The 11356-nt window shown below is 45.6% G+C and overlaps 1 pseudogene; it reads right to left on the bottom strand.

Annotated features, from left to right (window-relative positions):
- Nucleotides 1–7781: 7781 nt before the first annotated feature.
- LOC132516070 (eukaryotic translation initiation factor 4E type 2-like) lies at nucleotides 7782–8935 on the bottom strand (annotated as a pseudogene).
- Between the last annotated feature and the right edge of the window lie 2421 nt (nucleotides 8936–11356).

Raw genomic sequence — 11356 nt, 5'->3', positions numbered from 1 at the left:
TATTCACTAATTCGATGTTCACAACAACTTTATAGAACATAACTGCCACGAATAATGAGAATCGACTAATTCCTCGAGCTTATAACTGCCCTTTTAAGGGAATTTAACTTATATAGTATCCCTTTGTTGCTAATGTCTGTTCACCCTCACTTATTAGGTATCTACTGTGTGGAGAACATCATGACAGGACCTTAGAGGGTCCAGAGATGACCGAAGCTAACATCTCTGCCCTCCAGAAGATTCTGATCGAGCAGAAAAGAGAAGAATTTGGATTGATGGAGCCTAACAGCCTGAGTTAGGAATACAAACACCTTTTCAGGTGCTTCCCATCACGGAATCGCAATCTTCAAAACTGAAAAATCTGGTTCATGGCCCCCTCCTTCAGCGCTTTTCTCACCCGGCTTCCAGGACGCCACACTATATCTCTGGCCTATCCCTATCAGTCTCATTTGCCCCACTTTTCCTTCACTGCTAAATGTCGGGTGTCCTAGAACTCGATTCTTGGATCACATTCTTTTCTGTCTACACTCACTTCTTTGGTCATATTATCTGGCTTTCTGATTTTAAATATTAACTATACATTGGTGACACCCCCTGACCTCTAAATTCACATAGCCACCTACCTGCCTGACTTCTCCATTTGGAAGTCCAAGGGGCATGTCAAACAAACTTATCTCAAACTCCTGATATCAGCTCCTGATCTCAAAGCACCCCAACCTGCTACTTCTATAGTTTTCTTTATGTCAAATAAATGGCCACTCCATCCGTGGCGAAATTTATTTTCCAAAACCAGATCCTGCGACAATATATCTACTCCTGCGTGCTCTTGCTACTCCCCCATCGAGAGAGGGAGTCTGTTTCCCTCTGTCTGACTCTTGGCAGAACTTTGTAACCGCCTTGATGCAATAAATGTGGCAGAAGTGACACAGACTTCCATGGCGACGTCATAAAAGTTGATACAGCTTCTACCTGGCTTGCTCTCTTTTTGGGGGACACTCACCCTTGGACCTTTGCAACCCAGCCACTATGTTGTGAGGAAGCCAAGCAGCCACATGGAAAGGCCACACAGGGATGACCCAACCTCAGCTCACAGCCAGCATCAATGACTGCACATGTGACCAAGCAAACTTTCAGATGATTTCAGCCCCCAACTTCAAGCTGCCTCAAGTGAGCAGAGACAAACTGTTGCCTCAGAGCCCAGGTCAAATTGCAGATTTGGGAGCAAAATTAATGTCGCTATTGTTTATTCCACTAAGATTGGCTTGTTATGCAGCAATAGAAACCTAAAACACTGTTCTTCACGCTGCCCAGTCCCGAAACCTTGGAGTCACCCTTGCCACCTCTCTGTCTCTTGTAGCCCACTTCCAATCTGTCAAAAAATTCTAACAAAGCATGTCCAGAATCTGACCTCTTCTTACCACCTCCATTGCTATCAAATTTTCACCATCGTTCCTCATATGAGTTATTTCAAGAGCTTCCCAACTAGTCACCCTGCTTCCACGCCTGCCCCTCTTCCATCTAATCCTTGACACAGCAGCTAAAGTGATCCTGTTAAAGTGTGTCAGATCACATTAACTCTCTAATCAAAAGCTCAGATGGCTTCCCATATCACTATACAATTTGCTGCCCCCTCCATAACCTTTCCGTCCTCATTTCCTACGGTCCTCAGTCCCCGGGTCCCACTGGCTCCTCCATGCTCCTAACACACACACGTCTGTTCCCACATGGGCCTTTGCACTTGCTTCACTTCCTCACCTCCTTCAAGTCTTTACTCAAATGTCACTTTTAGAGGGGAGGACTTCCCCCGCCACTCTGTCCTCCTTCCCCGCTTTATTTTTCTCCATTGTACTCCTCGCCACTCACATCAGTTTAATTATTCATCTGGTTTCTCACTTGCCACCACATTCCACCACCACCCTCACACACAGAGACCCACAGAACACAGAGGAGACTGTTAGCTCCACGGTGACAGGAATTTCTATTTACTCACTATATTGCATCCCTAGTGTCTTAAACAGTACCTGGTACCTGGTTGGCACATTGAAGGCCATTGATAAACATCTGTTGAATAAATGAATTGGATTAAATGCTTTGGTTGAAGCCATATCATCCAAGCAGCTTTGGGAGAATCTGAACCCAATTCTTTTGCTCTGGCTTTTATACCAAGTAATATAGTTTCAGCTACAATAATAGAATGAATCAATAGAGAAAATGTACTATCTTATGAAACAAGACATTCAGAAATGTTTCTAAGGTTTATTATTTCAGCAGCACAATTATGGTATCAAGGACCTAGGTTTTTTCTATCTTTCCTCTTTACATTATCTTTAATGTATGTTATGGACTGAATGTTTGTGTTCCGCTAAAATTCATAAGTTGAAACCATAACCCCCAATGTGGGGCTCTCGTGATGGGATTAATGCCCTTATAAAAAGAGGGGGAGGGCTTCCCTGGTGGCACAGTGGTTGAGAGTCCGCCTGCCGATGCAGGGGACACGGGTTCGTGCCCCGGTCCGGGAAGATCCCACATGCCGCGGAGCGGCTGGGCCCGTGAGCCATGGCCGCTGAGCCTGCGCGTCCAGAGCCTGTGCTCCGCAACGGGAGAGGCCACAACGGTGAGAGGCCCGTGTACCGCAAAAAAAAAAAAAAAAAAAGAAAGTGGGGGAGGCATGGGATCTTTCTCTCTTTGTGCACCTACCAAGGAAAGACCATTTGAGGGCGTAACCAGGAATAGGGCCCTCACCAAGGATGTGACCATGGTAGCACCCTGATCTTGGACTTCCAGCCTCCAGAACTGGAAGAAATAAATATTTCTTAAGCGTTTAAGTCACCCAGCCTATGGTATTTGTTATGGCAGCCAAAGTAGACTAAGACAGTGCAGAAGGTTGTATTTCACAAAGATGGCCACACCTACATATTTCCCCAGATCTAGGCAGGGGATTATGACCATCCCAATCCACAGAGTAAGGCAGAAGTGATGCTATGTGGGGCCAGGTCACAGAAAGGATTCAGCTTCCCCTTGGAGCTCTCTCTGTCAGGATGCTTGTCTGGGAACCATGTTGTGAGGAAGCTCAGGCCACACAGAGAAGCTGACATGGGGAGGAACTGAGCCTCCCCTCCAGCAGACAGCACTATCCCAGCCATATGAGTGAGGCATCTTGGAAGTGGGTCCTCCAGCCCCAGGCAAGCCTTTGGATAATTACAGCTCTAGCCAACATTAATTGCAACCTCATGAGAAACACCAAAGCCAGGACCTCTCCCAAATTCCTGGCTCACAGAACCCACTGGAAAGTAATAAATGATTGTTGTTGTTTTAAGCCACTAAATTTCAGGGTAATTTGTTAGGTAGCATTACATAACTAATAACATTCAACATGTTGGCTTTCGTCCTTCATAGTCAAGGCAAAGCTGCTATAGCTCCTGACATCACATCATCATGTCAGAAAATGTGACAATATTCTAGGAGCAGAATTCAATTAATCTTACAATAATTATCGAGCAACCAGAATCTTCTAAATTCAAATTTGGACACAGGAAGCTCACCAAGAGCTACCGAACTATCTGGTTTTTGATACTCTTTTCAAGCAAGGGCTATTCTAAAATATTTTAGACAATCCACATATCTTTACAACTAGCAATCTCACTATTGAAACCCCACTGGTAGCATCCATTATGCCAATTAAAAAACCACTGCTTTCATCAATGGAAACCTATTTCTATGTCAACTGGTAAAGCAACTGCTATTGACCAGAGATAAAGATCGTGGAAGCTCTTATAGTAGCTGCTTCTGGAATACAGCCCTCCTAATTAGAATGCTGGATTGCCACCTTAGTGTGTGAATTCCCGACTAGGGCAAATGATTGTACCTAGAGTATAATGTAAACTACATGCATGAGAGCACACTGCCTGTGATGAAATATTTTGAAATATATTACAGACCTTACAACACCCAGTGTGGCTCTTTTTTCTCAAGTTCATTCCTACATCCCCTCTTAAGCATGCCCTGCAAGTCTCTATATTAGTTTTCACTCACTTCTAAGGAACCGGATCCACCCAAACACAGGAATGGGTTTCTTTTCTGATACTCCCTCTAGAAGGAGCTGCAGATACCCTGTCTAGGCTCTTATATCAGCTAAATGCAAGCCCATTTCCCAAGGAAGGCAGTAATCCTTGTAGGCAGTTCAGTCCAAACCTATATTCAAGAAGGACATACACTGTATTTCTTTAACTGCCTCATCACTTGCAGTCAGAGTCAGTGATCCTCAGTATGGGTGCAGGTAGGATTTGATCCCTTGGAGCCAACCACATTAAGGCCAGGACCGTGTTACTCCTTAATGGCTGTCTTCTGGTTTTCACAGGAGACACTGAAAAATTCCCACCAAGTACCTACGTTTTCCTCAGTCTGCATCTGGGGGTGGATAGGAAATGCCCTGTTCTCCCAGCGGCAGAGGTCAGCTGAGGTTTATCAAGCCGTGTGGATGCCGTGGCATTGCTAAGGAAAATGGAGAGGACAAAAAGCTGATCCGGTAACAGCAGGGGCTGTGACGAGTAACCCCGGGAGACAGCCTGTATTCCAGCCCCACTTCGTGGTCTTAGACCTGCTCCTTAACTTTTCTTGGCCCCTACATTTCCTCATCTATAAAACAAACGTTCTCAAGATCCTTCTTCACTGGACAAACCTGGCAGTGCTCCCTTCTTAGTTGTTCCCATTATTATTTCCTCCCTCTTTCCCCTCCATCTCTTCCTCTCTTCCCCTATCCTCCCCTCCTTTCCCTGTCTTTTTTTCTTTCCACATATATAGAGTATCTAATATGACCTCAGAACAGCCGCTGTCCTCTAGGAACTCATCATCTGGTAAAATACATATCAATAATAATAACTATTATTTCAATGAGAATTAATACTAAAATGCACTAACATTTACTGAGCTCTCACCATGTGCCAGATATCATGCTACGTGCTTTTCATGCATCAGCTTCTTTAATTGAATTCTCACAGCACCTCTCTGTGGAAGGAACTGTTATTCCCCCTTTGACTTTCAGAGAAGTCAAATGATGTACCTCAAGTCTGTCTTGCCCGAAAGAACTTTTTGAACAAATGAAAAACCACAGTGCAACATGACAAGTGCTATCTTAGTGGTATGTACAAAAGCAGAAAAGCTGACAAGAAAGAGAGAAAAAGGATCTCCCCCTGCGTGAATCTGGAAAGAAGGTACACGAATGGTACCTTCGAAGAGGGACCACTGAAGAATGAGAGGGACTTTACCTGATGGAGAAGGACCTGAGTGCCCGATTAGATTAACTCATAACTTAGAAAATGATAAGGAAGAAATAAAAAAATGTCGCTGTCATCTAATAACATCACAATAACGGAAATTACTGGGGTTTTCTTTAGGCTAAATATTAACACAGATGTTGCACCATTTTTTTTGCCAAAAAAAATAACCACTTCATTATTTCAATTCTTGCCTCATTTCCTCCTTTATTCTAAGTAATGCTGCCTATTTGTTGAAAGGATATGAGCCTTCTCTCTTACGTTCCTGCCTGCCCTTCCCCCCGTTTCCAGTCCATTTGTTTGTTAGTCACATGATTAGTTTCCAGTGCTAAGTGCTCGAGCATACTTTACTTCTTAAGAAACATTCTAGAGACGGTCAGGGAAACCCCTTCACTTTCTAGGCACACTGCAGCTACTTGAAGACCTTAGGTAACCGGTTCTTCATTGAAATTCTGGCTTTGACTTACACCCAGTCACACATTTCAAGTCAGAATGTGTGGAAATGTGACTTTTTTTGCTGCTCAGCACTCATCCCCTTTTCTTAGATGAAGGGAACTCAGTTTTTCTTAGAGAACCACTTCTCCCCCAGTCTCAGGCCAAGGGCTTGAGAGTAGTTACCTGCCCCTGGCCTAGCTGATCAAGGTCACCGTCACACTACCTGACTCATGCTGAGCCAGTGAGCACCAACAGCCTTGGAACTGTCACTGGTCCTCCTGGGAAAGGGAAAAATTCTTCTCACTTTGGTAACAAGCTGGTGGGATATGAACTTGGCATTACCAGTGCTTATCTTTGTCACCGCTTGAGCAGAGCCAACCTGAAAATGAAGCTAACCCAGTGTCATCTTTCTGCTCAGGCTGGTTAATGCCCTTCATGGCTTTCTCCCTCCCCACACAAGAGGCTACAAGTGTCACTGCAACCGGACACTAGCAGAGGAGCCCCTGATAGGGGACACAGTGACCACTGATACTGCCTTTATGGAAGAGGTCAGTGCTGCCCCTCACCCTACCTTGATTCCCCACAACCTAGTGGAGATTGCATAACCTCTCCTACTACTTAAAAATCTCTCTCTTGCTTAGTATATTACAACACTGTCCTTATGTCCTGCCAAGACCTGCTAGCCCCTTCTTCATGTTCCAGGAAGCAGTCAGTCTGGAATTCTCTCTGAGCTGATATCAGCCCCTCCATCAGCGGGATGGCACTGTCTTATGGCCAGAAGGCCTTAGACTCTCCACCTTCCCCTGAGGCCCCAGGGTCCTCATGCAGAAGAACAAGGTGCCAGGCTTCTGCCTGCATATCTGTGGCCTCAGCACAGATGCCATCTGAGACTGCCTGCTTCTTACAAACCCCAACCTCCAGGAAAACAAGTTGGGGTGCCTGAATGAGCCTACAGAGAGAATATCCCTTCAAACCTGCATCATTATGCAACAATGCTATTTGCTGTGTGTGACAGCCCAGCCATCTCTCAGAGCTGATCAACCAGCCTCATGTCAAACCTTATGATCTTCTGTGATGTTACCCTGATTTTCTCTGGTTCATCTGCATCTCACTGAAACTCGTGACTGCTCGTGGCCACTCGGGTGTTTCTGAGTCACACTCTGCTCAGCCAGAGCATCTAAGGTATTAACATACCAGGAAGGACCTCTCCCTGGCCCATTTAAGATCCTCTGGTCTTCTTGGGACACTTAGGAAAATGCCACAGCTGCAAAGTGGTCTACAAAGTCCAAGTCTACATTCCTGATACTACACCAACGCTTCCTGCTAGGAACAAAGCACAAGAATAAAGGCCAGTGGGTTTCCCAGCAACGCCTTATTTGTGGACATATTACTAAACGGCCACAGCTGAACCAGAGTTTCAGGCAGGTTTCAACTAAGATTGGCTTGTATTTCCCAAGGTCGCTTATAAGCCAATTCTTGGGACTCAGATGCATTTTCAATGGAAACAGTGTGACAGACTGTGCAAGGGCCTCAGGTCAAGCCATAAGTGCCTACGGTAACTGTGGTGCCAAGAGTGCTACTTCAACTCCTTCCGGTCACTATTAATTATATAACTTCTTAAAAAGTGCGTGTCAAGTTCCCATGCAGGGTTCTCAGATGTGCTTCCCGGCCCTCACATCTTGGCAGCCTAAGAGAATTACGTCCACTGATCAAACATTCATTCATTCCTACAGATAGTTACCCGTTTTGCACCAGGCACAGCTCTTGGTGCTACAGATACAGCAATGAACAAAATGTACCTCCCAGGTATTCCAAAATGGGAAAACAAGGTCACCTGCCACTATACTGGCCGGCATCATGGAGGAAGGGCCACCTAACCGTTTCTTCAAAAGTGACTAGGGTGCCCCAAAGGTAAATTTCCATTTCTACCCTTGAATGCAGAAATGCAGACTCTCAAAGTACCAGTTTTCTACCTTAACAATGTTTAGATCTAGTCTTTTTTTTTTTTTAAACAAAATGTCCCAATAATTTAATGGCAGATCTAGAAGACAGTATTTATAGCTATTCCGGGACTCTCCAACGAAAAGCTTTTCCTGGATGCACAGACATTAATAATACTGGTCACGCTCAGTCGACAGCTCTGGCTTGTACACGTGGTCACGACGCCCTTCGTACAGCAGAGGAGAGCACGACAGGGTGCCCGGGAGGCATCTGGACAGCACACAGCAAAAGGAAAGGCTGAGCTCCCCGCACAGAACCCCATTAAAAAAAAAGTTTGTCTATTACAAAGTCACGTTTTCCATTTTTTCTGCTTTATAAAGTCAGCGATGCTGAAGGGTATCTAGTGGAATCCGTTCTCCCAGAATGAGTGCAAAAGGGGAGCACGAGGCTCAGGGACGTCCCCTCAGCGAGCAGATGGAAGGGCCAGCCGGAGACCTCCCATCCGTTTCGGACAAACACACACATACAGAAAAGGATTATTGCCAGCTTGTGCACTTTCACAATGTGATTTTTGTATTTCGAAAGCTTGAATTACCCTTGATGCTGTCGGTGTGGGTTTTGTATTCCATAATGGTGTTGGGAGGTAGGTTGAGCACTCGCCGAAGCGTATCCCGGATGCGGGCTGTGGTGGCTTGGTCGCTGTCATTCTTATTCCATATTGAAATAATGTCCTGCTGAAACCGGACAGAGACCACAGCCCCACAGATCTCCTCCCCAACCATGGACTGTTCCCCCAACATGGCCAGGATGAGAGTCTCCCAGCAACGGGATGCCAAGCCCTTCCACGGCCGAATAATCCACTGCCACCATTTTTATTTGCATCATCCTCCCACATGGGTTTAATTCCTTCTTTGAAGAGATGGATGTCACTGTGGCCTGTCAGGTCCCCGGGCCGTACCACGTGGCTGTAAAACCTCCAGAACTGCTCCACAGAGGCAAAGATGCCAATCTGTTTGATATTCTGTTCGTAGCTCTGTGAGCTGGTGGGACGGCCAAGGGTTCTCCTGGAGTACCAGAAAGTGTAGTTATACTGCAGGGGGTGCTCTGCTGGCCCAGGGACAACAGCCTTCCTTTTGCTGCTGCTCTGAGCCTAGTCTCGTTCCGTTTTTTCCTTCTCACCATCTCTCTGTGTGCTGTTTTCTTCATGCTGATCGTGGTCTCCACTGTCCTCATCTTTCAATGCGTCGAACTTGTTGCTCATCCTCTCGCCGCCGCCGTCGCCACTGCCTCACCTGGATCTAGTCTTTACATCCCTTTTCCACCTTTGGCTGTTGACCCTTAAATGAACTAGAAGCAAATCATCGAACTCAGAAATATTCCTTCTTCTTCCATGTGTCAGAGAAGATCGTGGGAGATACACGGAGCCTCAGTGAGCCTGACTGGCTTGAGGGCTTCAGGTTCCTTGGGAGTTATGAAAGGGCAAGGGTGGGAAGGGGAACAGCAGGGAGGGATGGTGACACTCCTCACGCCAGGGAAGCGCCAGGCCAGGGCATTTCCAGCCAGTCCAGAGAGTAAGGCATTCTTCTTCTTCCCCACTGTTCTGGGAAAACCTTCCGGGTAGAACCACCTGGACTCTAGCTCTCTAACCTTTGCTCCCTTCCTTATATAACTGAGCATCCCTCTGGAAAACTAACTGCAGAATGGACTTTACATATTTACCTAGCTCTTTACTCCCTCTCGTTAATTCACTCAGAGCACTCAAAGTGTTCCTAAATGTAAAGGAATATTGATAATTTTCAAGTGCTCATTGCTCCTTGTAAAGTGGTCCTATGGGTACATCCTCCCACCACGTTTAATGGGGTTTTTTTGCAATTGGTTTTAAAAACAAAACCAAAAAAAAAAAAACAACCCATTTCCTTACAGAGAGAAAAACAAACTCCAAGAATAACAAATCTCCAGTGATACTTCGTAGCTTCTCCATTTCCTTCTTAATAGGCTTATTTATATGGATTACGACTTGCATTGACCATTTTTGTTTTTTTGATTTGCAAAATATCCAAAATAAAAACCAGTGACTTCCCAATGGCATCATTAGATCATGAGCTTCCTTAGAACAGAGAGTGTCTTTAGTTCTATTCAGGAGTGTATGATGAAGGGCAAACAAAAAGTAATAAGAGAATAAAATCTACCAGTTATACAGATACTGCTCAAAAACTGACCCAGGCTTTCACGACCAGGGTGTCACATTTTTCTGTTGACCTGACACCAGAAAAAGCAAAGCAATCTTCTGAAGACATGGACAAAATGTTTCTAGAATATGTCTGTTCACGATTATGGGAGGGGAAATTTATACTTGTTTTATTTGGCAATAATAATTTGACCTAGACGTGTGTAGAGGATAAAAAAATTCCTTCTCCATAACTTTTATTCCCATAGAGAGTGAATTCTCAAAGGTCACTAGAATGAGTTCAGAGACTTGGTGCTGGTAAACAGCATCCCTCTTCCTCCCCAGAGCAAGTGCAGCTGTGCTCCAAACCCCTGGACCAGAAACTTGAGACCATGTGCCAACCCATCACACCAGAGTCCAGCCCATCCTCATTGCTGCAGCTCATGGTGACAAACATTGAGAGGGCGAGTGGAGGTGGCTGGATCTCCTCTGCTTCTTTTTCACCCTTCCATGGGGATAGGATGTGGAGGTGAGAACGTGAACAAGTGTTCTGCTGTCCCCGTTAGGAGTCTGAGCGTGGAGAACAGAAGCCCAGCATCTGGCAGGAGATGGCAGCTCAATGGCCTTTATCCCTGGGAGCCCTCCTGCCATGTCTTCAGACATTTCTGGATTGGAGGGCTTACAGTCAGCCAACTTGACTCCACGTTCTGCAACATTCTACCTTATGACTTTGGACAAGCAACTGAGTCTCACTCTTCTCATTCATAAAATTGGGAATAATATAATTGCACCACTTAGGGCTGAGCACTGAATGAGTTACTAGGAGCACCATAACTGACACATAGAAAACAGGCCACAGTGGTAGCTAATATTTCAAGGGATATTACTTGGATTTTACTTATGTGAAACTACAAAGCCTGTACTTTCTTCCCCACCTTAGAGATGATGTTTTTCCATTTAAGCCCAAAAGATCCAGAGACTTTACAGTACTGGTGATGCCCTGTACTCAGCACGATGGCCAGTAGGGGAATTCCAGCCTCTGTGTGAAGTGCTGTGCTAGACCCTGAAAACAAGCTTGGTTTGTTTTTTCTGTTCAAGAATGAATGATATCACTGCCCCATTCCTTGAAAACCGAACGTGGAAGTCATGGAGGATGCCTTGCAGTGTTTCCCCACACACTTCTAGTGCATTTCCTGCAAGCTGACATGACAACCCCCAGCAAACCAAAAGTTAGGCTACACTTTTCCTAAGTATCATCTGCATAAAGACCACTGTGCTCTGGTTACAAAGCCACAAAGGGTTGGGGGAGAGAAGGTAATAAAATACCCAGGGCTGAACATAAGCATGGAGGCAGCGTGGGCTGGTGGACTGAGCACTGAGCTGGATGTCAAAAAGCCTGGGTTCTGGGTCCATCCCTTCACTGATAACTGTGTGCTCTCAGGCATAATGTCTCTGGGCCTTTGAGCGCAACGCGCGATGCAGGGTGGGCTAAATCATCCCGAAGGTCCCTTCCGGTCTGTGGTTCCAGTGAAGGAGGAGC

The sequence above is a fragment of the Lagenorhynchus albirostris genome, chromosome 2 (assembly GCF_949774975.1).
Source record: "Lagenorhynchus albirostris chromosome 2, mLagAlb1.1, whole genome shotgun sequence".
NCBI lineage: Eukaryota > Metazoa > Chordata > Mammalia > Artiodactyla > Delphinidae > Lagenorhynchus > Lagenorhynchus albirostris.
This window is presented reverse-complemented; position numbering and strand designations above follow the sequence as displayed.